At 31.2% G+C, this 23557-nt stretch overlaps 1 protein-coding gene and 1 long non-coding RNA gene across 3 annotated transcripts in view; one reads left to right on the forward strand and one right to left on the reverse strand.

Annotated features, from left to right (window-relative positions):
• LOC132734157 (vascular endothelial growth factor receptor 1-like) overlaps positions 1–23557 on the forward strand; it is an 89176-nt gene that overhangs the window by 5394 nt on the left and 60225 nt on the right. The window lies entirely within an intron of this gene.
• On the reverse strand, positions 10816–16871 carry LOC132734160 (uncharacterized). Its single transcript, XR_009626273.1, has 2 exons — positions 15969–16871; positions 10816–11790 (listed from the first exon to the last, which is right to left on the reverse strand). It is a non-coding gene; the product is annotated as an uncharacterized LOC132734160 (long non-coding RNA).

The following is a 23557-nucleotide window of genomic DNA, read 5'->3' on the forward strand; positions in this document are numbered from 1 at the left end:
GACTTTTGTTTTTGATATATTTACTTGCAAACAACTAGACTTGCAAAACGTTTCTAATACATTAAGTTGATATTGTAAATCTCTAATTGTTTGTGCAATCAAGGCTACGTCATCCGCAAACATTAGCAGCCATATTGAAATTTCATTTGGCATTATCTGTATACCTTTAATTTTATCGTCATTGTTCATCATAACTGATAATTCATTTATAAAAAATGAGAACAATTTCGGCGAAGCCAAACATCCCTGCTTGAGGCCCATCGGGCAATTAAAATAATCTGAGATTTGACCGTTAGAACGTACACATGCTTTTACATTATGATACATAGCAATAATAGAATTTAAAAGATTTCCCCTTATATTAGCATTGTAAAGTATTTGCCAAAGCTTGTTACGATTGACAGAATCAAATGCTGTTTTGAAATCAACGAATGCAACATATAATTTGCCCCTTTTCTTTGAAAGTGCCTTAGAAATAAGTGATTGCAGAACAAATGCATTATCTGTTGTACTATAACCAGCTCTAAATCCAGATTGGCATTCGTCTATTTTATTAAAACATTGGCATAAAAAGATAGTCGTCTATTTAAAATGGATGTGTATATCTTACTAAAAATATTAAGCAAAGAGATTCCGCGATAATTCGCTGGATCATTACGATTACCCTTTTTGTGCAATGGTATGATAATAGCGGTACTCCATGAATCTGGAAATTCCCCTTTAGCAAATAGTCTGTTAAATAAAGTAACCATTAATGGCATTATTAAATCAAATGTGTATTTAAAGAAATTTGGTGGGAAATCGTCAAGTCCCGGCGCCTTGGCAGATTTCAATGAACGAATGCTCATTAATATTTCTTCTTCTGTGATTTCTGCGTTAATTATTTCATTTTCAATTTCAGTTAAATTTCCATCAACTAACGCAATTTCATCTGCGTCTTCATCAACTAGGCCTTGAAATAATTTCTCAAAATGATCTTTCCAAGAGTCTAAAGGAATACTACTCTGAGCGCTACCATTTGAAGACGGAGACAAAAAATACTTAATTTTTTTCCAAAACGATCTAGGGTTATTTGAATCTTTTACTAAATCATCGAGCTTGTTATTAAAGAAATGTTTCTTTTTATAATCACAAAGATTTTTGAATTGATTTTTAACTTGTATGTAATGCTCGAGGTTAGAATTCGATCTACATTCTCGATAGCGACGTAAATGATAGTATTTACTCTTTTTCAGTACAAAACATTCGTTATCAAACCATTTAGGTTGATGCTTAAGAACAGTACGTTTTGTTTCAGTCACGCATACTTTAGATTTGTTAAAAATATCCATTATGGAATCTAGTACAGAATCTATATCATTTGAGAAATCTGTAATATAACAAATCATGTTATGTAACTTTTCATTATTTAAAGTGTAAGTTAAAGTTTGTCTCAGATCTGCTACAGTCTTATCACTGAAATTATAAACGACACGTTCTTTATTCTTATTATTTCCGGGTAGTATATTTGAGAACACAACAGCACTAGATAGATTTACTTCAATTGGTAAATGACTCGATTCAGTTCTGTCCCCAACTTTAAAATCTGACATAAGATTGAATATAGATTCTGATGCAACTAAATAGTCGATTACGCTGCTGCCATTACTGCTAATGAAAGTTTCATGACCTACTCCACAATCTTGACCACAGCGTCCATTTGCTATATTATAAAGAATATTTTTTACAAAAATCTAATAACTGAACGCCAAACCTATTAATGACTGAGTCACACGAATGTCGCGTCGGTAAAGAATTTGACAAAATGTCATCATAGTCCGATAATATGGGGATGTTTGAAGTATTTTCAATATAATCTTTATGGTTACTAGTTCGTGCATTTAAATCGCCTAGTATGATATAATCAACCTCGGAAAAATTTACATCGAGTTCAAATAGGTAATGTTCTAACAGTTCTAAACCTTTAAATGATTCGTACATATATGCCGGAGAATTTTCCGGGGGTAAATATACAATGCATAAAATAATATCTCGATTTGCATTAAACAATTGCTTACATATTCTCAAGAAAATGCAAAATTTACAATTTGACTGTAATCGTGATATATATCCATTAATAGATTTATGTACATAGACAGCAATACCTGCCATACCTCTTCCTTGAGTATTATACTTAAATGCATTATTGTAATAACAAATATAGTCAGTCAATATATCAACATAATCATCGAAACACAATTCCCAGGTTTCTAATAAACATATAATGGTAAATGTTCTAAAATAGTCTATGATATCCTGATATGAAAATTTATGTTTACACCTTCAATGTTCCAAGATGTTATTCTCAAAACTTTACGATTGTCAACTTGGCCTCGGCCTAACCCCTATTGATGTTCCATTTCTTGACCATAGGATGCTGGATACACTGTTGGTTTCACGGCACGGTGCGCCTGTCTATAAACCCTGTTTATTTTGTCCTCCGTATTATGATTATCCTCCCGCACGCACAGTTTACCTCTAAAGAAATATCCAGATTTCCCCTCATTTGTTTTTAAGCTTTTTGAGCATTTGCCTTTGTTTGTATGTCAAATCATCACCGACACGAATTGAATATTTTCGAAGTAGATCACGACCTTTAAACAACTTGATACTTGTTCATCATCATGTCTAAAAGTAATGATAATAAGGGAAGAAATACTTGTATCAGAACCTGGAATTATGCGAATGTTTTTTATGTCATCTGGTTTCCATTTAAATGTCGGGCAAGCGATGTTCAATACTTTATCAATTACCAATTTAACTAAATCCGGATAAGTTGAGTCATTTCCGACGGATAGACCAAATACCCTCATATTATTTGAGATACTCTTTACGTTTAACTGTTCAACTTCTTCGTTCAATATTGATACGGTGTCATTGTACCTGCCTACAATATTATTAAGATGGTCCGTGTCTAGACGTAAATTTTCTGTGATTTCATTCAAAACATCGACCCTTTTGACTAGTAGACTTAAGGGCTTCCTCATAACTAGCTTGTTTTATCCCAATATCCTTAACTTCAGACCTTAATTTGATATGGTCATTTCTTATGGAGGATATGTCATTCTTGATATCTGATATATCTGTCTTAACCGACATTATTTTGTGTTAAAACTTTATTTTTCTGACTGTTTAATAGCATCCAGTATAGTTTCAAAATCAACAGGTCCAGGATTTAGTTCGACATCCGACGCCAACAACAGCTTAAGTCTGGCTATGTTATAGGTTATGTTAAACGGATTGTAGTGGTCGCTTGTACTTACGCATGTGACACTGGAAGGGTACATCAAACTTATCATTTGACACTCTTCACGATAAACAATATCAAGTGATTTCATCCAGGCATTTACAACTAAAATGCTTTGAACGCATAATAGCATGAACATGATGACGAGACATGGAGCTAATACTCTAAGGTGAATATCCGACTTTGAAGAATAAAGTTTGAATTTACTTTTTGTAGTGTTTCTTCGAATGCCGTTTTCGTGTGGGTATGAATAAACCAATGCGATATCTGTATGTTTCTACGTCAACACCCATAATGAGTGTTGCTTAATTTTTTGTTATACGTAATGTCCTTTACTCGCTTCCGTAGATTTATTAATGCAGCGGGGGTGTACTATATATGTGTATACATCGACTTTACACTTGGTTGAACACTCAGACCACTGGACGATGGTTAGTAATGGCCGCCAAATGTTAGATAATAACACCGAAGTTTTATGCCTACATTTCATCAATATCATATAATCTCAAAATACGACCTTTCCACAATTCAAAAGTTAATATATTCCAATATATTTCCAAACACAAATATTCCTATTCACATGTCCGGGAACGACAAAAACAATCATTTAAACTCAGCCATGTAAAACATGTCCTACTACGTGTATCCACTAATATCATATTTCATAATGGACTATTCTTTTGTCCATGAAATACTGTATTCCTCAATGGACTTTTCTTTTGTCCATGAAATACTGTATTCTTTAATGGACTTTTCTTTTGTCCTGATGAAATACTGTATTCCTCAATGGAATTTTCTTTTGTTCATGAAATACTGTATTTCCCATTGGACTCTTCTTTTGTCCATGAAATACTGTATTCCTCAATGGACTTTTCTTTTGTCCATGAAATACTGTATTCCTCAATGGACCATTCTTTTGTCCATGTAATACTGTATTTCTCAATGGACTCTTCTTAGTTGTCAATGAAATACTGTATTCCTCAGCGGACTCTTCTTTTGTCCATGAAGTACTCTATTCCTCAGTGGACTCTAATATTAATGAAAAACAATTTGAAATTATTATTATTACAATATTGAGTAATGATGTAACTTTTAACTTAAAAGAAAGAATAAGTTAAGCAGTTAGACAGAATTTAAATTGTTTATCACCCGCAAAGCAATACAAAATGTGGAGATTTTATTATCACTCAGATTTTAATTCTAATAATTATGGCTTCTAAATTTATAATCACAATGTTTTTTTGCGATCTTTTTTCAAAAGTCCATGTATATGTAACCAATTTATACCATTTTCTGTAATGTTTTGGCCTTCTTCACATGTTATGCTATTTTGCTTTCAAACTAAACAATACATGCATTATCTCTTCTCCTTTTAAGCTTATTTTAGAAATGAGATAATTTAATTACGTAATTTTACTTACTGGTAACTGAGCGTTTTTATATGTATTTGCGGGTACGGGAAATATGACATTATTTCAAATACTTTAAGATGAAGATAAAAAAATGTAAATAGTATAGATATTGATTTTTTTTGGCAAAAGATCTTTTTCCTGATCAGCTTCAGAAACAATTGTATAAAGGAACAGAAAGGCCGAAGTGATGGGTAAATACAGATTTAGTAAATGAAGATTTTATGAATGAAGTTAAAATGTACAGTATTATACGGATGCATCCCATTTGTTTTAATGGCTGACTCAGTTACACATATACTAGTATGTAATTACTTGACTGTAAATTTTGATGAGGAATGCTCCAGGGATTTTGAAGGTTACAATTTCAACTTTAAAAGGTGATGTCATGTTATGCTTATGGAAATTACGGCCATATAATATATATGCCATCACTCACATAGAGCCATATATATAAGACTATTTACATAATTTTTATGAACCTTGACCAAAACTGAACATAGGCCACCAACCCATAACATAAGGCCCATAAAAAAGGGCTTATATTTACCTTTGACATGAGCTGTTACTACTTCAGTCCAAAGTATATTGACAATATATTGATATTTGGTGATTGGTGACAAATATCGATGATACATTGATATATCATGTATCATTTATCAATTCCACTTTCACACCAGTCTTGTTTTCATGATATCAGTATTAAAAAATACATGTTCTGTGTGTTAAAATTATGATGTGTATAATTTTATTTTTCTGACCTTTTATCAACACTGCTAAGAAGCTATGATCATTCGCCTAAAGAACAACTTAAGACAAGTTTATACATCTGTTTAGTCTGACCAGGTCACCAGGCTTGTTTACGTCTGCCATGTTGAATTATCCAGCTCATAAAACCCTACTGAATTGTCTTATTATATTGTATTATCATTATGTATTGGACTGTACAGTTGCTAAAATTTAGCATTTTGAAATCAGAAACTGGTGGCAGAAGACTGAAGGTGCCCCACCATGACTAAAATATTTCGGGCATGTCAAGGGTGCCTGAGTACATCCATCCCTGATCCGTATTAGCTATCTGGATAGCTTCCTAACATGAAATAAATGTAATTAAAAGTCACAGGTAAGATTCAACAATAGTGAGGGGCAAGTGGATTTAAGACATCAACCGTTACCACTAAGCCACAGATGCACCTAAAAATATACACGGAAGTTTTAAACAAAATACTTTAACAATGAAACAAAATTTGAGATCATGTATTTTTCATGATTTGATGATGATAGGTCTAAATCTTAAACTTTATTTATTTGTGAGATTACGGGATCAAGATCTTAGATTGTGGAATGTACATAATTTTCAGTATTTTTTACTTTGAAGTTGTAGAAATTAACAATATGAAGTTACAGGTATAAAGGTCAGAGTTCACAAGATGACATGAAAGTTAGAAGGTGAAATTGTGCCTTTTAAGAGGCAATAAAAAGGTTGACAGAGAGGCTTGGTTTTCTTTTTAACATTGGTATATTAGGTTTTTGTTTGATATACAATAGGCAGTAAAGATTGTTTATTGCAAATATACATCATATATAAAGTGTTGAATGCTAAAATGATACATAATTTATGCTCACCTGTGAAATATAAGGACTGGTTTCCTGACCTTATGGGTTTTTTGTGAGGCTAAAATTTTTCATGTGTGACCATGTAATTCATTTGTTTGAATTTACATTAATTCAATGTTAAATATATTTTATGTGTGCTATTGTTTTGAATGCATATAATCCATGAATAATTGATCTATCTTCACTTTTTGTCTTAGGAGGGGCAGTTGCCGGGTACTGTTTGATAATGTATATCTGTTTCCACTTTGATGCAATGAGGAGAAGTTGTTGTATTTTTGAGCACTAATATATTTATTCCCACATTTAGGTGATGAAATTACAAGTTGTTATAATTGTGAGTACATTCATCTCAACTGTGGTGCTAAGAGGGGAAGTTATCAAATTTCTGAGTACACCATTTTTATGTTGTGCAAGCTGGGAAATGGTTATACATTTGTTTTCATCTTCTTTGTTAAGATGAGAAGTTGTTAAGCTAAATGTGTTCACTTACTTAATTGCTATATTTTCCCCCCATTTCCCACAGAAGTATTATATTCTTTTCAACAATTTAAAGATATAAGATTGGAAATACAAATGTATAGCATTTTTCCTTGTGTTGGATACACTATAATTGTTCAACAGTAAGAGATGTGCATTACATTTATAATGGAAAAAATTAAGATAATTAACATAAATCTTCTATACAGTAAATCATCTAAAAGCTAATTAATGTAAGGTTCTGCTTCTTTTTGTTTTGTGCTAAATGACAAATGCCAAATCTTAGAGCACCAACATGCATTATCATTTTTGTAAAAGTTTAAATTACGTTAATGCATTGTTATATTGTTCTGGAAGGTTGCATAAAATACTTGAATGGCAAATCTATTTGTTTTCTTTTTTGTGTCGCCTCTACGGAGTAGTGGCTACATATAGGGATCACTTCTCCGTCGTCTGTCTGTCCGTCTGTCTGTCTGTCTGTCCGTCACAAAACTTGTCCGGACTACTCCTCATAAACTACTGGTGCAATTTCATCCAAACTTTACAGGAATGATCAGTACCAAGTCTAGTTGTGCATATTGTCAGCATTTTCCGGTTCAATGATTTTTGTCAGAGTTATGGCCCTTTAATAATTTTTAATTTTAAAGTTTGTCCGGACTACTTCTCTTATACCACTAATGCAATTTCAATGAAACTTTACAGGATTGATCTGTAGCTCAAGTCCTTGCGCATATTGCACGGGTTTTCCGGTTGAATGATTTTTGGCCGAGTTATGGCCCTTTGATAAAAAGGTGTTTTTTTTTTCTGTGTGTTGCCAGATACACAAAAGCTTGTCCGGACTACTCCTCATAAACTACTGGTGCAATTTCATTCAAACTTTACAGGAATGATCAGTACCAAGTCTAGTTGTGCATATTGTCAGCATTTTCCGGTTCAATGATTTTTGTTTGAGTTATGGCCCTTTAATAATTTTTATTTTTAAAGTTTGTCCGGACTACTTCTCTTATACCACTAATGCAATTTCAATGAAACTTTACAGGATTGATCTGTAGCTCAAGTCCTTGCGCATATTGCACGGGTTTTCCGGTTGAATGATTTTTGGCCGAGTTATGGCCCTTTGATAAAAAGGTGTTTTTTTTCTGTGTGTTGCCAGATACGCAAAAGCTTGTCCGGACTACTCCTCATAAACTACTGGTGCAATTTTATCCAAACTTTACAGGAATGATCAGTACCAAGTCTAGTTGTGCACTGTCCGTCTGTCTGTCTGTCTGTCACAAAATTTGTCCCAACATAAAATTGGCCATCATGAGGCGACACATGTGATTACTGATCGCTCTTGTTAAATTGCAGCCATTACTTTTTCTTTTTTTTCATAATTTGTTTCGAAATTTATGTAAAGCCTTGTTACTTAAAGATGAATCATTTTATGTTTGAGGACAAACATTTGACAATGACATATTATGATATTTTCTACAGTTCATTACGGACATTATTAAGTTTTCTTCTCTTCAGGTTGTGCTTCATTTATACTTTAACATTATTATACATACTCTGTGTACATTTGATTATTATACTTGTGGTTAAAGAATATGTTCAATTTGAATATAAAATGCAATTTTTTTTGTGTTTGCGGGTGTTTTGCGGCATTATTTCCTAGCTAGATGTAGAAGATAGCATATCTATTTAAGTAAAATGATATGTATTGCAGGAAATTGATATAAAAGTGTGCATTATCTGCAGGGACAGGGTTGTTTAAATTGCACAAAGAGTGTGCTCATTGGTCAATAAATGCAAAGATATACATTTCTGTCAAAACTCAGTTATTAGAAATGCTTATTACATGCTTTTCGGTGGTTTATAGAAATATATCAGTGAAATAAAAAACTGATAATTTCACAGTTTCAAACAATGAAATTATCAATTTGATAATTTCACTGTTTTGAATTTAAGCCCGTTTCATTGATCCAGTGAAATACCAGCGTACACAATACTGGAAACCAACTTATTGATGTGACGTCATAAATTATGTCACGTTTTATTATTATTTGGCGCGCTTTTCATTTAGTATTAGGTTAAAATGTCTTTTTAAACATTTCTCTGCATATAATAAAAAGAAAATTTGTTTAGTTTAGTGTAAGATCGGAATATATTTTTCCTCAAGAACACCAAAAGTTTATATTTCATTCGTGGCTGCGCCACTTGTGAAATATACCTTTTGGTGCTCACTCGGTGAAATATATTTCGATCTTACACTGAACTAAACAAATACCCTCTATATAAATATTTTGTCAGCCGCCACGTATAAGAATAAATTTTAAAAACCATGGCAGCACACTTTCATATTTTATACAGCTTAGATATTTTCAGTGACAAACTTCAGTATCTTTAAACTGAAGAAACTAGTCTGTCAGTTCATCCAAATGTTAAAGGTCTCATCTTGAAATGATTTTTTTATTGGTTAATTATTAGTGTCATATTCTCTATAGAAACACCTTGGCATTTTAGATACAAGTTTTATCAATTTTAGGTGATTATAAGATTGTTTGAATCTGCAAGCTGATATTGTCTGTTTTGTACAATTGAAAGAAAGGCTGCAATTTGTAGATGGTTCTTGGCATGCAACTTTGCAATAATAATTACATGCTAAAACTGTATGCATATTATGCAGCTATTGAATTTTTTTTTTGTGGTTTTGAAAATTAAAATGAATAATGATTGTCATTGCATTGAATAATCAATACTCAGGCCCTAGCGAAAAAGAAATCATGTTATATGATTAAACATGATAAGATGTGTACAAACATGTTTTTTTCCTCATTAACCATGTTGGTCAATCATGTCTTATAAACATGTTTGACCATCAAACATGATTGTGGATGAAAATTACAATTTGTTCAATAAAACATCTGTATTTATTTCAACTAATATTATAATGACTTTCAGGGAGAGGTAAAAATCATAAAGATTGTTTTTTTTCTGCAAACAATCTTACAAGAAATCAACATATTCAATCATGAATAAACATGATAAATTTATAAAAAAAAAAATCAAACAAATCTCTCTTTTTTCTTGTTACTTTCATCAAATAAGTTATTCTTTTGGATAAAAAAGTATCCATACATTTCAACTTTGTGTATAAATAGCCTTAAACGCTTTAATAATTACTGACACATTGACCCATTTATTACTAAGAGAATAACATAGTCATACATGATCAAACATGGCTGAACATGATAAATTCAAAGTCGATATTTTTTAACAAATAAGCATTTTTTAAATTACATCTTACAACAGGATTTTACTTTCTGTGAAAACATTGATAATAAGAATAGTTTCAGTTGTTTTGTTTACAAATTTTTTTATAGGAAAGCAAACATGTTTAAACATGACAGAATTTTGAATATAACAAAATTTTCAGACAGCTCAGAGCATGATTCAGCATCTCCTTGGTTATTATCCTAGAATCCATCTGCTAGGCCATAAATGGAGGTTAAACATATTGTCCCCATTTTCAACAGTTTTACAGCATTTATCGGAATACAAGATAAGCATTGATATAAAGCATCAAAGGGCACTGGGAAGAAGTACATGTAGCAAAATTAATTAAAATGGTAAATTAAGGTGGGATCTTAATGTCAGAAGCCGGGGATTATGTGCATAAATTGATAGTGGGATATATTACCCTGTATTGTAGCCATAAAAGCTAAATTACTAGGTAAGCTATAAGTTTAGGTACAAAAATCACATAATTATGTTCCTACCAGTTACAAATATACAACAGGCAAAATAAAATATTCCATACAGGACGCTGAACTTCAGTTTGGCCCAAGTAAAAAAAAAAACTCAGTTAAGAATAACCAATTTTTCCATATGAAGGTTATGGTTGCAAAGCAGAGCTCAAACTCGCCATCCACCATTTTTGGCAGACAAGAATTACTGAAAAAACTACTTAAACTTGAAAAAATTTATCAAAACAAAGGAAAATATCTTGGAATAGAAAATATTTTCATGAAATTGGAACACCTATTCAAGAATCTGAATTTATTTGTATCCAAAATCAATGCTTTTTAGTTAACATATCATTTTAGTATCTATTATGAAAGACAGATTTGAAGAAGTGACCCGTAAATCACTCTACCACAGGGATTGTGCCTATAATAATTAACACTAAATGTCACATTAAAGTTGTATTTTGTAATATTAGACTTATATTTTACTGTCTCAAACTGCGATTCAAATGATGTAATCTAAGATACGCCAGTCACTTGAACAAATTTGGAACACAACTAACTTAAAAAAATGTATTTTCAGTTTGAATAACAAACACTTCTTCAATTATCTTATCAACATGAACATCCTCTTCAGTTTTCATTCTTAACAGATGGTATCCAACATCACAAAAAGGATGTACTAGTTCTGTTATTGTACATATATGTCCAACAGCAAACAACTTCTCATCCACAATATTTTCTATGAAATATGATAAAGCTAATATCACACTATCCAGGCACAAAACAGTGTAACAGTTTTTTTCATTTGTTTGTACTTATCGGAATAAAGAAATTTTCCTTTGTCGTAATAATCTGTGTGTTGTTCTATAATCTTTTACATTGTTCAAACCAATCTTAGCAAGAACATAGCATTGTTCTTCTTTAGATGCAAAATTTCCTTTTGAATATTCAGTGCCAGAGGGTTTTTCATCACCTGACATAAGTTGACCAGTATTATTTGGACAGACTCTTGATAGAAAATCTAACCAACAGGGTTCGCATCAGCAATCATTTCAGTACTTTTAGTTCTGATATACAGATCTGTTAACTTGTAGTTTATTGTTTACATCCAAATTTATGTCCGAATTACTCTTCCTTGTATTTTCATGGTCATAGAAATTGTCACACTCATACATGTTTAAGGTAGCACTCTACAGTTAATTTCAAGTTCCTCAGCCGTCAATGTCCTACAAGCAATACGTCTATTTATTCTGATACCAAACTACACAACCTGGAAAAAGAAAACACATTTTGTTGAGAACATATATGACATAAGATTGCAAATCTACAAAGAAATTATCCCATCTGCAATAGGCAGGCAGTAAAAAAAATGCAATTCATTCCGTTAAAGCCCAAAATCTACAGTGGACGGAGACCCAAAACAACACATTTCGTCCCTCTGGCAAATATACAGGCTAAAGGAATACCGTCTCTGCTTTAGCAACTCTCTAAACATGCAAAATATCACAAAGTAACTGGTGCTCAACCTTGTAGAATTTTTGCTACTGCTAAAAGTTGTCCTTATAAAATTATATTAAAAAAAAATAATATGATGGACACTTGTATGAAATAACAACAAAATTATACCCTAAAAATTTAAATGTAGACAAAAATTTTTATCATATCTTTAACGTAAATTGCAAGTATATTAATTAATGAATCTAGATCAGCAAATCAAATGTCACAAGTAAATTTTCTTAAAAATGTAAATGAAAGAAAGTTACAGCCGGCTTAGTCAAGTTATTTTATAGAAAAAAAATTATTTTCTCATTACAAAAATATATGTTAGGCAAACAAAGATGAATATTACTATATTTGCCTTTATTTGGGTATAGACTGGGTACTTCGTGTGGGTCGATTTGTGCCGCCGGTTTCCCATGTTTCCGTAGCCAAATATCCCCATAAATACCCCTCGGAATTAATTTCATTCAAAGACGGCCATCTCCAATTATTTGCAACTTTGCTTTGTTTCTCTAGGACTTTGGTATTTTGCCTCGCGGGCAGAAACTTCATGATGAGAATTACTTTTTTGTTGTTTTTTTTTTTTGTTTTTTACGGAAGTACAAACTAGCCGGTCACTCGTTTTCTATAATCTGATTCGACAATCGAAACTTGTCCGACCAATCAGAAGCGTTGTTTCACGGTACGTTACGATACCGAAATCAACTTGATTTCGGTAAAGTTACCGAAATCAACTTTTCATTACCGAAATCAACTTATAAAATCACAATTAAGCGTTTTATTATATTTTTTTCATTATAATATATTACAATAGGTTAAGTTTGACTTTCATGCAAAAAATCAGTTCGAAATAATTATTAATAATGAAATTAGAAACAAATAACTAAATATCAAGATTATTCCCTGATTTGTCACGAACCGAAATATATGTTACAATACCTAAATCGACTTGTAAAATCATAATTATAAGCGTTCTATTATATTTTTTTTCATTATAATCTATTACAATAGATTTAGTTTAAATTTCATGCAAAAAATCAGTTCGAAATAATTATTAATAATGAAATTATAAACAAATAACTATAAATATCAAGATTATTCCCTGATTTGTCAGGAACCGAAATATATGTTACAATACCGAAATCGACTTGTAAAATCATAATTTAGCGTTCTATTATATTTTTTTCATTATAATCTATTACAATAGATTTAGTTTGACTTTCATGCAAAAAAACAGTTCGAAATAATTATTTATAATGAAATTAGAAACAAATAACTAAATATCAAGATTACTTCCCTGATTTGTCACGAACCGAAATATATGTTACCATACCGAAATCGGCTTGTAAAAGTTAAAATAAACATTTTAATAGATCTTGTTTAATTAATTAATATAAAGTCATTCAAACTGAACCATAAACAAAGTAAAATAATATTTGATTATAAAAATGATGATGTTATACCTCTAAATAATTTGCATGAATTTCAGAAATAGTTGATTGGAAATTATCACAGTATTTAATTTAAATCCAATGATTATGATTTGATTAAAATAAATACAGTTTATATAGTTTATTTTGGCTAAATCGGCATGAGAAAATGCCTTTGGCCATTTACAATAACTTTCATGATGGCCAAGACAACAGAAATATATACAATATAAATATAACATACAAAAACATATATACATCAAACGATTATTTTAACAATATTTCTATATCTTGAAAGTACTTTAAACAGATATTTCAAGAAGATAAAAAGACGTAGCGGTAGCCATTCATCATAACACCTTTACTAATAAGGAGCAAGCATACACGTGCTCGGACAATGGAGGTGTTAGTTGACATAACATACTCGTTCACCGCAATCCTTTAATATACATCGGCGCATGGAAACTTTAAAGTATCCAAACAACATAATTAGACATGATTATTTTTAACATGAAATTAAAGCTGCTTGTCTCCATTAAGACAAAAAGTACATTACAGTTTAATATAAAATGACGTATAGCGACCATCCCTATATAATATATATCAAAAGACTTTCTTTTTATAGTTTTATAGTATAAATATTTCAGATCTAGTAAGCTGGTAAAAATATAATATTATATTAAATAAATTGTCAAAAGATCTGTTTTAACTAACATATAGGGGTGGTCGCTATACGTTTCCGTAGAAAACATTTCGGTATACATTGTATGAGACAAGGTGCTTTGATATTATTGTTACCAAATTGTATCAGTTGTTCCAAAAATGTATGCAAGTTTTGATGTCCCGGATACTTAACTACATATTCTACTTATTGAAAAAGTGTTAAGTCATGATTTTATGTTGATCGATTTAAAATCATTTTAAATTTCATATCTGTAAACAGCATAAATTTATGGAATGACTGGTATATATTTATATGATGGAAAAAATGGAACACTTTATACTGACAAATTTCAATTATGAAATGTTGTAACTTGTACGATTTGACATGTTGTGTATTACTGTATTAAGTAAGGTGTGAAGTAATTAAGACAGGAGGTACAGTTGGCATACAATGTATGTTAAAGATAAAAGATTATAATGAACCATCTGTTTATGTCGTAATAAACATTTAAATAAATGACTAAAATTTAAAAATATTATGATAAAGAGTCCCCATAACATATGTTAGCGATTTGTTAATATATAGTTTAACTGTTCAATAAAAGAAAGACACAAACTTTCCAATTTCCAATTTTACTGCCTGATACATTATACAATTTTTATGGAACATTTTTAGAGCAGTCGAATTATATATCTGTATTCAAATTTATAATAGAAAACCATAAACTTCCGGTTGAAGTTGGATCTTTTTTCTTCATAAAACATAAACATGTACAAAATTTATAAATATCTTTAACTCATATTACAGAGTATTTTATTTAGTCCGATCATAGCTTTTTAAAAATACGATTTGATTAGAAAATTGTTATGCACGACAATCACGTGCATACATATATATAACATGCTAATATGGCGGTATCAGACTTTTTCTTAAATCATTATATACATGGCATTCTAATATGTCATAATGAAATGGTATTCGTCTTCTAAGACATTACATGAAAAGCAATTTCTATCATTAAAATTGTACTATTTGGTTTAGTTCATCTACCTGATTCTATGTGCAATCTATGAGACGATACTCTTAACCTAGTGAGATCTTTACAAAACCGTTCAACATTGATAATATTTAGATATGGTTGAAACTTAAAAACAGAAATATGTCTATAAAATAGAGCTCTACTAGAGTTATCTAATCTATTATCTACTAATTATAGACATAATTTAAACTTCACAGCTGATTTCGGTAATGCTAAACACATAACGGGTTGTTTAGAACAAAGGGAAGTAACTCAATAATTACATTTTTGTTAATAACATCATTAAAATAAAATATTTTCAATAGATTTTTTAACTGAAAGTCTATTTCATTATTTTTCATCAAATAATGAAGAAATAATAGCAATATTTTAACTAGTTTGGTTTTTACGAGTTCATTTCGGTAATGAAAAGTTGATTTCGGTAACTTTACCGAAATCAAGTTGATTTCGGTATCGTAACGTACCCGTTACTTCATACCAAGGTGCGTGATGCACACAATCGCTCATAATGGCATTAATGCACACAAAAAAACTTTTTGAATTTAACGAAACGGACAAAAACATCACCTGTTTATAAAATTAAATGGGCAATAGAGTTCTTTCAGTTCTCACTCGAGATAAGAGGCAACCTATACCCCTCAGAAATCTAAACGGATTTACGCGATTCACAAAAATGATCCTGGAGACTGTCTAAAATCCGGAACTTCCGGACTATTCCGGATGTTATTCTAATAATAAATATACAGCTAGCAAACGGGTTGTAGCACTTGCCGTGGTGTTAGAACAAACATATTGTTAAATATAATGACATTTACCTTCTTCAGCTTCTGAAAACCTCGAAATCCACCAAAATCGCATGTTTACAGTTTCTTCAAGTGTTATCTTTCTATACTTCCGGTTTAGAAAATCACGTTATCTTTAGCGCCACCTAACCCAAAGTTTATATTTAGCAACCAATAGATAACACGAATACATGTGCGGTTAGTTTTAAACGAGGGAAAAATCAAAATGGCTGAAAAGTGAAAGTGCTTGTTTATTGGACTTTGGAGAACAACTGGTCGTTTGTCAGCACTGCCGCTGATCGGGAAGGGTCAATGCCTGGGACAAGAACATTTGCCAAGTTCCAGGAGAAATGGTATCCTGCTATACCCATCGCAAGTAAGTTCTTCATCTGCACGCATGCTTCCGAGCACAAGGACAGTCTTGATAATTAAAATAAGATTTCTCTTGCTTTTAAGGAACAATCGACCATACAGTATATCTGGAGATTTTGGAGGAAATTATTTAAATTCTCATATCCACAAAATTTCCACTTATAAATGAATGAAATTTAACTTAAAAAGAGATTTTAACTGTCAAATTATTAAGTTTTTTTGTCATTTATTAACATTTTTTCGGATAACACGAAGTCCGGATAAGTACAAAAATAAAATGATTTATTTTGCTTGTGTAGCACACGAATTTTGCCCGTTCTAACTTAATACAATTGAAAATACATTCTTATATTAATATGTATTGATTAATGTACCCACTTCTCGAAATCAGCATTTAATTTAAGCACCCACTAATTTCAATTGTCACATGTTGTCGCAATCCGATATTTTGAAGTTAAAACATTTTTTTAAATAATAAAAGGAGAAAAAGTATGTAGGTGAATAAAACTGAATTAGCAGAAAACATTATTCAAAGTCGGTGCTTCTTTTGGCAGGTTTGCAACATTTGATCATCTGGAGAGGTATGTTCTTCACCATCGAAGAAATTCAAAACCATAGTGCAACTGGTAAAAAGGCCAACAAAGATCAAGTTTGATCCTGCCAAATTTAACTTAATCAGCAAGCTCGTTCAGAAACATTTTGATATCACTGACAAGGAAGTGGTCATTAAGACACAAAAAGTGAAGCAGAAGTATTTCAAGTGACAATGTTAATAAAGTATTCATAATGAAAATTACCTTTGTGCTGAAAGAAAAGAAATAAAAAAGAATTGTGTCCAGGGTTCTGATCTCAAAAGGTGTAATTTAAAATTTACCTCATCTGAGCAAACACGAGATGAACTTTTGTAATTGCCTTTGTCTGTTGACCTGTGCTGATGTAAAACAATGTCAGCTCTGTTCCTTTGACCTGTGCTGGTTTAAAACAATGTCAGCTTTGTTCTTTTGGAAATGTTTGAACATGTTTGAAAATGTTAAATGACCCCTTGATTTGGATATATTAACATGTTCGACCATGTTATGGGATCTTGATTTGTATATGTTTAAACATGTTTAGATGTGTTTGGATTGTGGTGCCATTTAATGTGAATGTTTAAACATGTTCCATCATGTTTTGGGGACATTTTTAATCATGTTTAGATGTGTTTGACAGTAAAGTAGTAGTTACATGATCAAACATATTCAAACATGTTCTGTGAACGTTTTCAAACATGTCTAAAGCATGATAGCTGGATAGAACAAAAACATGTCAAAATGTGATTGACCATGTTACTCTTTTTTGATCATCAAACATGACTAATCACGATTGTTGACTGATCCTGTTAGATCATGGTGCCATTTCACGTGCATGTTTAAACATGTTTAAAACATGTTCAAAACATGTTCAAACATTTCGAAATAACATGTAAGAACGTGTTTAAAACATGTTAAGACATGTTTCAATCATGAAATTTTCGCTAGGGGGTTTATCTAGATAAACCAACAGTTGATATACTATCAATATCAGTGCTTATATTATAATACACGATAGTAAAGTTTGATCACTTGCTCTAACTTACCGGTAACTGTCAATACTGAATTTTGGTATCTCTTTTGATAAATAAGTACTTACCAAGCTTAATATCTTATAGATTTTCCATCTTCTATCTGGACAAGATCAATGCATTCATCATTTTCAGGGAAAATTTCATAAAATGTACTGACTGAATAGCAAACAGAGCAGACCTGATGTTCAGATGACACTCGACTTGTGCGTGCTGATCTTGGTCTGCACTGGTTGCCTGTGCTCCAGCTGAGGTTTGGTAAATGTTACCCCTTAATTTTGGCTATCAGAAAATCAAATCAAGTCTTTAAAACTATTAAATTAGCTGAATGAATGTCAAGGTTAATAAAAGCACTTTGTAATGTCAACTTCAGTGTATTAAATGTTATAAATAATAAAACAATTTTCTTGTAAAACAATCATTTAAAGCTTTCTACTTGAAAGTCTTCAATTTGAGACAACAAAGTTATTATTTTGCAATGAAATTTTGCCATTCTCCTGAAAAATGTACATGATAGTATCAATTAATTTATAACAATAGGTACTTGCTCATTCTATTTTGCAATTATCAACTATGTAGGTATTTCAGAATCATAAAAATCAATCTCAATAAATTTCCAGGAAAAATATGCCCAAAATGTATGTATTAATATAACCTTCTAAATCTTGATTTAATCTGAAAATCATGGCTGTAAACATCAATAGATTAAGTTCATAGATACTTCATTAATGAATCCAACATTTTATTAATGTACCTTTGAGGTTTAGAACAGGTACCACCTTGTAGAGAAATTCTATATTTTGATGAAATTTTCAATCAGACTCCAGAACAGCCTTTCTCTGTTTGTACTATATGATACAAAACAAACTGTAAGACAAAACAAACTACAAGCTGATTGAATTGAAGATTTTTGATTCACCTGATGCCATTGAGTATCTAAGTCTTTAATATTATATAAGATCTGAAGAATCATATACTGTGTTCTCTAAAATTAACTATAATATTTGGTATGTTATAACATGGAGGTATTACAGGGGTTTCTGATGTAATTTAACCTTTAGCCAGGCAATGACTAAATCCACCCATGCAACCAGTGCAGGTCAAGCTAAGCTCAGATGTTCATGGTCTGCTATTTTCACTATTGAGACAGTATTTATTTTGAAATTTGGAAAATGATGAATGTTTTTGTTAACATGGACAACAAAGTCCATTTAAGATATTTAGCATGGTAAAGATTTGAGACACATTTAAGATATTTAGCATGGTGAGGATTATAGACAAGACTGATGTGATCTCTACAAATTATAAACTGGTTGGGTTTGAATCTCTGGTGGATATAATGGCTTGATACATCTGCGGATGTTTCAAAATTCTAAATTTTACCAGTTGTTACCATGTTAAATGTTGAATTCTGCTTAACCCTATTCAAATGCTTGCCTGAATGAAGAACAGTGGCACCAATATTAAAATATATTGAAGTGGCGGAAATACACTTATATAGTTGACAGAAGAAAAAAAGGAAATTCTACTTAAGGTCTCAAAAGAAAATATCTTAAGTGTAAAACACTTTTTTTGGAAGTTAATTGTACTTGGTTATGTTTGACAGTCCCATTTATTAACATGCATATTTCTGAATTTGTGTGTTCATAATATTATGTTTTGTTACTTTGTAGCTCATTGTGGTTCTATTTAGGGGAGTGGTGGCCTAGTGGTTAAGGTGTCTGTAAGGCAGCCCATGGATTTATGGGTTCGAATCCAACTTGGATGAATTAGCCATGTTTCTTCATATAACACTCAAGTTAATTGGTGCTATATTCTTAATTTTATGAGGAAGATTTTCAACAAGTTGACATCACAGGTGTTGTGGGCATTAATTGGTCAAAACATTTACCCCTGTGACACACCTTTGCCCCCAAAAAAGTTACATTTACATGTTTAATTTTTAGTTTCAACTTATAAAACTTACATATTTTAATTCAAATATGGTGATGTCAGAAACAAAATTCATAGTTTAATTTAATTATAGGACATTTATAGGCATGCATTATAATACTGAATGCACAGCATGAGTGCCTAATGGTGAAATTTAATATTTTATTATGTCGTTTAAATTGCCTCAAAAACATAACATTTATTATTGTCAAGCATGCCTGATGCTGTATGCATTGAATTTAATGTCCCCCCACAAAAAAACGATGTACATATCCCTGTTAGTGGTTAAGAGAAAACAGTTTTTGTTTTTGCATTGAAAATGCATGTTATAGTTAATTAAAATAATATTTCAAGATCATAGAATATTTTTAGGTGCACTGAAGTGGTTTTCTCGAAGATTTAGATTACAGACCCTCATGAGCAAGATTGAGAACAGACATACTAGAAATTTTCAAATGATAACTTCTTGCAATTGTGACAAAAATTTGCACAAAAAAAAAAAAGAGCCTATAGTTAAAGGGATGTTTGGTCATTTGTTATTTCATAAACGTCAAAACAAAATGTTGAAAACTAGAAAAGCATTTGTTTTTATGGAAGTGATAATATATAATATTCAAATATGTACAAGAAATAGGTCATATGAAATCTGTTAGAAACAAGGCGAGTGCAGCCGAGGGTTTCTGAAATTAGTCAATGTTTACAAATTCACTCTTTAAAACCGATAGATTTTGTCCAATTTTCAATGTAAAGCAGGGTTATCAATTGTAAAAATTGGAAATACTCGTGAGCAACTGTTATAATCCCCTGATAATCATAGAAAAGGGGGGGGGCCTAGTGATTAAGATGCTTTTAAAAACCGGGATCATGGGGTTCGAGCCCCTCAGGTCACGGCGTGATTCCCCAAAATTGACACATGCAGTACTGGTTAGCAGGGAGCAGACCTGAAAGTGATTAATAAAAGTCACAAGAACTTGTTTCACAATCATGGTAAGAAAAATATGTTGAAACTAGGTTTGTAAGACTGCATAGGTGTGTTACTGAAGTGACCATTTTTGTATCCATTTGCATGGTCGCTTGATACAAGTTTGGCTGTTCTTTCTAATATCGGTCCAATATAAACCAAGTTCCATTTTGTCAATGTTTCATATACATGTACCTTGGAAACATTTTGTTACTAGAATTGAACCCATAAATCATGCAAAGACAATAAATTACATAATGAAATAGGACATAGCACTTATATTACAATTTTAGAATTTAATTACTGTATATTGATTATGTTTTCTTGTGCCATCCAGATTGAAACAGAAAGTTATAAAAAATATTACGTTAAAAGTTTAAAACGAAAGGAAAAAAGCAAGAAAAAATAGGTCAGAAATTTTTAATTATACCACACTTAAATATCAGTTTTATCTTTGGTTTGATCAAACTAGGGATGTTAGTCCGTTTCCGATGATAGTTAGATAGGTCCACAGTTATCATTTCTCACTTGAGTGTAATTTTCTAATTAGGGCACCTGCGCAAAATAACGGTCTGACATTTTTTATTTCAATGATTGTGACTGTGAACTACCCAAGATTTCCTATGCAGGTTACAGTTGTGGGTTTGATCCATCAGTCAAAGAACATAATATGTTGCAAGTTATATACCTGTATGTTTCTAATCGTTGAAAGTTGTTTAATCAGTCATCAGTGCTGTGTGACTGGGAGGAGAATCATGCCAATGTACAATCAGCAATCAGAATTTTCACCATTAATTTAGAATGAAAAATGAATATTAAATAAAATCCTGACTTCTGAAGAAACTATTTTTGTGGTCTTTTGATAAGAATGTGTTAATAATTACAAATACAAATGTAAATTGAAATGGGTATGTTAAATAAGTATTTCTATATAAATTCTGTATGTAAATATGATTCACCCAATCTGCTTGTCCTCATTCAGGGTTAAAGTGTTTGTCGCTAACAAGGCCAACCCCTTTGTCTTACCTGAACAAACAGATATTTAAGTGTTTAAGCTTTTGTAACTGTAATATTAGGTTTGGTAGTTACTGTGGCTGCCATGTGGAACTGTTGAGTCATGGTTGTCTGTCTCGATCTCAACCGAGGGGTATTGTAACATATTTTAACATTTTTTTCCTCAGAATTTGAAAGAAATAAAATGATGCCTTTTTAAAAGTGTTTGTTTATTGCTGAATGTGTCAGAACTTCAATCTCTCTGATTCACGTGCTCTGAGTGTTTATGATTGTGATTTTTTCTTTTACATTACATTAAAGCAGAAATGTAAAAAAAGTTTTTTCAATTTTTAGTTTTGGCTTCCTGTTTCACATTATCACAGTTTCATAGATAATATCTTTTCATTATCTCTTTTTATTTCTTTTTGGCACTTGTGTTTTTTGTTCTAAACTGAAATGCACCTGAGTTCTTATGAAAAAGCAGACGTAATTTGAATTACAAGAAACGTGATTTTGATTGGTTAACGCAAGTTGTGACACATACAGTAATTATTTAACATCCTTCTCTAGTATGTTTTGGCAAAAACAAATTATATAATTTACAGAATTTTAACCAGAATAATGTTGACTGTTTTATTTTTTGTTTTGTTTTAAAGAAATATTGTTGGAAAGTTGAACGCTTCGTGCATGAGTAAACAGAATGTTGTTTTTATGTTTTCGCTGAGAAGCTACCTTGCACCAGGTAAACTGGAGAATGTGGAATTACATGCAACTTGGCATGCAGTACAGAAATCATGGTCTATTCGTAGAATTTTTTGTGTAGCTTATGATTATACGTAATAAGTCTGGTATGGAGTAATTGTTATATAGTAATCATTGTTTTGCTCATTTTCTATGTTTCACGCATTTTGCAATTTGTAATACCAATTACTATTACACGGTACTATAAAATCTTTCAGAAAGTGATGCATTACTGTCTAGTTTGTATGATATTTGATATTTTGTATGTTACTATATGTGTTTATGTAAAACATACAGGTGTATATATCTTTCATTTTTGCTGTATTGTTCAACAAATTCAATTTTCTATGGATCTGTTTCATTGATTTCAATTTTATTTACAACAGCCTTTGGTTTGATATAATTATATTGACATATAAGTTTAATATTTTTATTCAATATGTGTATACTTTTAAGTGCTGAGAATTTTTAAAAATCTTTTATATATAAAACTGTTCAACAACTATCCATGATTCACAAAGTTGCAGTCTTGCAATATAATAAGTTAAGCTTGATATGTTTTACAGATCTTATTGATGGAAGCTTGTTTTGGATTTACAAACAGTATAATTATAAAAAAAAGTGTAACTTCCCTTTGTTACCAATAACACCATTTGTAATTTCTTGGAACAGCATTGTAATGCACAATTTATTAGGATCTGAGGACAGTTTGTTCACTCCTTCATATTATACATTCCTTATTACATTATTTGTCACAGGACTGTAGATTTCAGTTGTAAAATACATGGCTCTGACAAATGTAGATTTAGTAATCAGTAAAGATGATAGCATTTAATTGTGGTTTCCTAAAAATAAAAGACTTATGGCAAATGGTACAAGTTTAAGCCAATTAGCATGTCATCTGATTAGGGTATGATATTTTGATAATAAACTTGTTCAAACTATTATTGTGGACTGTTCCAAATTGATTAAAAGCAGGGCAAGTCCATTATACAAAAAATTTCAGGAGGGTACAGTATGGTA

This window comes from Ruditapes philippinarum, unplaced genomic scaffold, assembly GCF_026571515.1.
Source record: "Ruditapes philippinarum isolate M1 unplaced genomic scaffold, ASM2657151v2 ctg2475_1_1_1_1, whole genome shotgun sequence".
Taxonomy (NCBI): Eukaryota; Metazoa; Mollusca; class Bivalvia; order Venerida; family Veneridae; genus Ruditapes; species Ruditapes philippinarum.